Source organism: Zalophus californianus, chromosome 13 (genome assembly GCF_009762305.2).
Source record: "Zalophus californianus isolate mZalCal1 chromosome 13, mZalCal1.pri.v2, whole genome shotgun sequence".
NCBI lineage: Eukaryota > Metazoa > Chordata > Mammalia > Carnivora > Otariidae > Zalophus > Zalophus californianus.
The window spans coordinates 40,300,200-40,306,199 of record NC_045607.1 but is presented as its reverse complement, the minus strand read 5'-3'; positions in this window follow the sequence as shown (position 1 = coordinate 40,306,199).

Genomic DNA, 6,000 nt, shown 5'->3' with positions numbered 1-6,000 from the left:
TGCTTCAGCTGCTTTAAGAAAATACATTAGGGGCACCCGGGTGGCTCAGTCAGTTAAGCGTCTGCATTGGGCTCCCTGCCTGCTCAGCGGGGAGTCTGTTTCTCCCTCTCCCTCTGCCCTCCCCCTTGCTCCTGCATGCTCTCTCTCCAATAAATAAATAAAATCTTAAAAAAAAAAGAAAATACCTTATACTGGGTGACTTAAACAACAGACATTTGTTTTTCACAATTCTGGAGCCTGGGAAGTACAAGGTGAAAGTTCTACCATTTGTGAGGGCCCTCTTTCTGACTCACAGATGGACCCCTTCTTACTGCCTCTCACATGGAAGAGAGAGTGAAATCTGGCCTCTCTTAGTTTTCTTACAGGGACATAAATCCCATCATGAGTCTTATCCTTACAATCTCCTCCAAACCTAATTATCTCTAAGTCCCCACCTCTAAATATCATCACACTGGGAACTAAGGCTTCAACATATACATTTTGGGGGAACACAGACATTCACAGATATGACAGCTATTTCTTAAAAAAAAAAAAACAGTTAGGAGTGACATCAGCATAATGGCTAAATAAGGCATCCCTTGTTCATGTTCCTCATCTTAGCTACAAAAATGTAGCAAGCGTCCATGGACAAAAGTGTCTATGTGAGAGCTATGGGATCCATCATCATATGCCAAAGGACCAGGAGGAGTCTTGCCCAACTGTGTGTCAGGTAATAAATATACAGATCTTGGTCCTGGCAGTGGACTCTGTAGTGGCCCAGGAACTGGCGTCAGCCCCTCTCAGCTATAGTCTAAGAGCCCATGGCAAACACTATCTTAGACAGTTACCCATGGATGAGAGAGCCTTTGTACCAGAGGAGTGCCAGCATACCACTGGAGAAAAAAAAAAATACAAGTTTGTTTGCACTGGAGAGGGCTACATGGAATAGTTTTACTTTACCTACATCACCCCTACCCCAGGGTGGCACAAAGCTCAGGACAAAGGATCTTCCTGGTCTGTGATTTTTCCTTTGGAGGAAAGAGAATGTGTGAGGTAGCATCAGGCTGCCTCAACTGTGTGAAATGCTGCCAAAGGGGCTCATTTCTCTCTCACTCCATCAAAACTACTGAATCACTGGCTACAATACTGGAGGGAAGGAATGCTAAGAGAGTGTCAGATGGGACTCTCAAAAGGTATTAAAGGAATACAGATCCTATGAACTGTGTTACAGATTTTATCAAGAAGCATTAGTTAAGTCTACACCTATTGATATTTACTCTAAATGTAAATAGATTGAATTCTCTATTCAAATGGCATAGAGTGGCTGGATGTATTAAAAACAAAACAACCACCACGACAAAAAAAAAAAGACCCAATGATCTGCTGCCTAAAACACACTCACATCAGCTTTAAGGACACACATAGTCTCAAAGTTAAGACATGGAAAAAGATACCCTAAGCAAGTGGAAACCAAAAAAGAGCAGGAGTAGCTAAACTTATATCAGGAAAGATATATTTTTTTTAAGATTTTATTTATTTATTTATTTATTTATTTATTTATTTATTTATTTATTTATTTAGAAAGAGAGAGAGAACAGGGGGAGGTGCAGAGGAGAGGGAAAGAAAGAATCTCAAGCAGACTCTGTGCTGAGCATGGAGCTTGTCTCAGGGCCCGATCTCACAATACTGAGATCATGGCCTAAGCCAAAATCAAGAGTTGGATGCTCACCTCACTGAGCCACCCAGGCACCCCTCAGGAAAAAGTCTTTAAGCCAAAACCTGTAGCAAGAGACTAAGACATTTTTTATATAAAGATAAAGGGGTCGATCCATTAAGAAGATATAACAATCTAAATATGTGTCTAGGTAACATCAAAGCACTCACTTAAGTTAAGTAATACTAACAAATCTGAATGGAGATATACACAACAATATAATAATATTGGGGACTTCAATACTGTGCTTTCAAAAACTGATAGATCATCTAGACAGATAATGAATAAGGAAATATTGGACTTGAAACATATGTCAGACTAAATAGTCTTAACAGGGGCGCCTGGGTGGCCCAGATGGTTAAGTGTCTGCCTTTGGCTCAGGTCATGATCCCAGGGTCCTGGGATTGAGCCCCGCATCGGGCTCCCTGCTCAGCGGCGGGGGACCTGCTTCTCCCCTCCCTCTGCTTCTCCCCCTGCTCATATTCTCTCTCTCTCTCTTTATCTCTGTGTCTTGAATGAATAAATAAAAAAATCTTTAAAAAAATAGACTTAACGGACATATACAGACCATTCCATCCAAAAGCAACAGACCACATTCTCCTCAAGTGTACATGGAACATCCCCCAGGACAGGTCAAATAATAGGTCACAAAACAAGTCTTAGCAATGTAAGAAGACTGAAATCATGTCAAGTATCTTTTCTCACCACAATGATATGAAACTAAATATTAATACAGAAGAAAAGCTGAAAAATTCCAAACATGAGAATTGAACAAAGCACTCCTGAATAACCAATGTATCAAAAAAACAAAAGAAAAAAAAATCTTGAAACAAACAAAAACTGAAATAATATACCAAATTCTATGAGATGCAGTAAAAGCAGTTCTAAGAGGGAAATATACAGTAATAATTGCCTACCTTAAGAAAAAAAAAATCTCAAACTAACTTTATATCTCAACAAACAAGAAAAAGAACAAACTAATCCTAAATTTAACAGAAGGAAGGGAATAACAAAGACAAATCATAAGTAAATGTAGTTGACATCAGAAAAACAAAAGATCAATAAAACTAGAGCTGTTTTGTTTTTGAAAAGATAAACACAATTGACACACTTTTAACTAGACTAAGAAAAAAATGAAGAAGACTCAAATGAACATCATTAGAAATGAAAGAGGAGACAACACAAAAGTACAAAAAAAATCATAAAAGGTTACTATGAACAATAATAGGCTAACAAATTGGATAACCTTAGAATAGTTAAACTGCTATAAACATCCAACCTACCAAGGTTATTAAAGAACTAGAAGATCTGAACAGACCAATAATGAGTAAGGAGATTACTCAATAATCCAAAATCTCCCAACAAAGTAAAATCAATGACTGATTGTTTCCCTGGTGAACCCAACCAAACATTTAAAAAATTAACACCGTGCTGTGAATTGTGCAAGATTGTTGAATCACAGATCTGTACCTCTGAAACAAATAATGCAATATATGTTAAGAAAAAAAAAAAAGAAGAAGAAGAAGATAGCAGGAGGGGAAGAATGAAGGGGGGGGAAATCGGAGGTGGAGACCAACCATTAGAGATGATGGACTTTGAAAAACAAACTGAGGGTTCTAGAGGGGAGGGGGGTGGGGGATGGTTTAGCCTAATGATGGATATTAAAGAGTGCACGTTCTGCGTGGAGCACTGGGTGTTATGCACAAACAATGAATCATGGAACACTACATCCAAAACTAATGATGTAATGTATGGTGATTAACATAACAATAAAAAATTAAAAAAAATAAAGAAAGAAATAGGGGTGCCTGGGTGGCTCAGTTGGTTAAGCGTCTGCCTTCGGCTCAGGTCATGATCCCAGTGTCCTGGGATTGAGCCCCACATTGGGCTCCCTGCTCAGCGGGAAGCCTGCTTCTCCCTCTCCCACTCCCCCTGCTTGTGTTTCCTCTCTCGCTGTCTCTCTCTGTCAAATAAATAAATAAAAATCTTAAAAAAAAAAAAATTAACACCAATCCTTCTCAAAATCTTCCAAAGAAATGAGGAGGAGTGAACACTCTTAAATTCATTTTACAAGGCCAGTATTACCCTGATACTAAAACCAGGTAAGGATACTATGAGAAAAAAGAGTGTAGGCCAATATTCCTGATAAATATAGATGCAAATATTAGCAAACCAAATTCAACAGTACATTAAAAGGATCACACACTATGATAAAGTCAGATTTATCCCTGGGATGCAAAGATGATTTGCAAATATTTTCTTCCATTACTTAATATCCAAATTATATAAAGAACTCATACAACCCCATCACAAAGACAATGATTAAAAACTGGGCAGAGGAAAACAATGGAAAGAGTCTAGATGTCCATCAATAGATGAATGGATAAAGAAAATGTGGTGTATACACACACACACACACACACACACACACACACACACACACACACACAATGGAATATTATGCAGTGATCAAAAATGATATCTAGCCATTTGCAATGACATGGATGGAACGAGAGGGTATTATGCTAAGCAAAATAAGCCAATCAGGGAAAGACAAGTATCATATGATCTCACTGATATGAGGAATGTGAGAAACAAGACAGAGTATCATAGGGGAAGAGAGGGAAAAATGAAACAAGATGAAACCAGAGGGGGAGACAAATCATAAGAGACTCTTAATCACAGGAAACAAACTGAAGGTTGCTGGAGTGGAGGGGGGTGGGAGGGATGGGGTGGCTGCGGGATGGACACTGGGGAGGGTATGTACTATGGTGAGTGCTGTGAATTGTGTAAGACTGATGAATCAGACCTGTACTCCTGAAACAAATAATACATTATATGTTAATAAAACAATTAAAAATAAATAAATAAACTTTTAAGTGTACAACACTATTGTTTAAAAAAAATGGGCAGAGGTAATGAATCGACATTTTTACAAAGGCATACAAATGGCCAACTTTTACATGAAGAGATACTCAAGATCACTAACCATCAAGAAAATGCAAATCAAAACCACAAAGAGATATCATTTCATACCAGGTAGAATGGCTATCAAAAAAAAAAAAAAAAAAAGACAAGGGACAAGTGTTAGCTAGATGTGGAAAAAAGGGAAGCCTTATACATTGTTGGTGGGAATGTGAATTGGTGCAGCCACTACGGAAAACAGTATGGAGGTTCCTCAAAATAAAACCAGAACCATCATATGATGTACCAGCCCTACTTTTGGTCATATATCCAAAGGAAATAAAATCACTATCTCAAAGAGATATTACATTCCCATGTTTATTGCAGCATTAGTCACAATGGCCAAGTTATGGAAACAACCTAAGTATTCTACAGATGAATGGATAAAGAGAATGGATATGACTTATCATTCAGTCATAAAAGGATATCATTGATATATAAATATATATAGATAGAGATATAGATATCATTCAATCATAAGAGGAAGGAAATCTTGCCATTTGCAACTACATGGATGGACCTTGAGCATATTATTTTAAATGAAATAAATCAGACAGAGGACTAATACTGGATGATCTCACATGTGTGAGATTTTAAAAAGCTGAACTCATAGAACGAGAAAGTAGAATGGGTTTGCGGGGTTGGAAGTGGGGGAAATGTTCAAAGGGTAAAAATTTCAAGTTATAAGACAAATAGGTTCTGGGAAGTAATATACAGCATGGTGATTATAATTTATGATACTATATTTATATTTATGAAAGTTGCTAAGAGAGGAGATCTTAAATGTTATCACCACAAAAAACTATGGAAAGAGCCAAGATGTCCATCAACAGATGAATGGATAAAGAAGATGTGGTATACATACACAATGGAATATTTTGCAGCCATCAAAAGGAATGAGATCTTGCCATTTGCAACGACGTGGATGGAACTGGAGGGTGTTATGCTGAGCGAAATAAGTCAATCAGAGAAACACATGCATCATATGATCTCACTGATATGAGGAATTCTTAATCTCAGGAAACAAACTGAGGGTTGCTGGAGTGGTGGGGGGTGGGAGGGATGGGGTGGCTGGGTGATAGACATTGGGGAGGGTATGTGCTATGGTGAGCGCTATGAATTGTGTAAGACTGATGAATCACAGACCTGTACCTCTGAAACAAATAATATATTATATGTTAAAAAAAAAGATAGCAGGAAGGGAAAAATGAAGGGGGGGAAACCGGAGGGGGAGATGAACCATGAGAGACTATGGACTCTGAGAAACAAACTGAGGGTTCTGGGGGGGGGATGGGTCAGCCTGGTGATAGGTATTAAAGAGGGCACATACTGAATGGAGCACT